The sequence below is a fragment of the Cynoglossus semilaevis genome, chromosome Z (assembly GCF_000523025.1).
Source record: "Cynoglossus semilaevis isolate Cse_v1.0 chromosome Z, Cse_v1.0, whole genome shotgun sequence".
NCBI classification, from domain to species: domain Eukaryota; kingdom Metazoa; phylum Chordata; class Actinopteri; order Pleuronectiformes; family Cynoglossidae; genus Cynoglossus; species Cynoglossus semilaevis.
The window spans coordinates 21,330,479-21,330,731 of NC_024328.1; the positions used below are offsets into that span (position 1 = coordinate 21,330,479).

The window sequence follows — 253 nt, forward strand, 5'->3', positions numbered from 1 at the left end:
CTATTAACTCTAACTATTAACTCTATTAACTCTAACTATTAACTCTATTAACTCTAACTATTAACTCTATTAACTCTAACTATTAACTCTATTAACTCTACCTATTAACTCTATTAACTCTGACTATTAACTCTAACTATCAACTGATGTTCAAAAGTGACAGGAGTCTGGACAGAACCTGGGTCTGGTCGACTCCCTGACCACCTTCATCCACCTTCATCCACCTTCATCCTCTCTCTCTCTCTCTCTCTTT

The 253-nt window shown here is 36.0% G+C and overlaps 1 protein-coding gene across 2 annotated transcripts in view; it reads right to left on the reverse strand.

The window, feature by feature from the left end:
- Positions 1-253, reverse strand: part of dtx1 (deltex 1, E3 ubiquitin ligase) — a 14,417-nt gene that overhangs the window by 9,379 nt on the left and 4,785 nt on the right. The window lies entirely within an intron of this gene.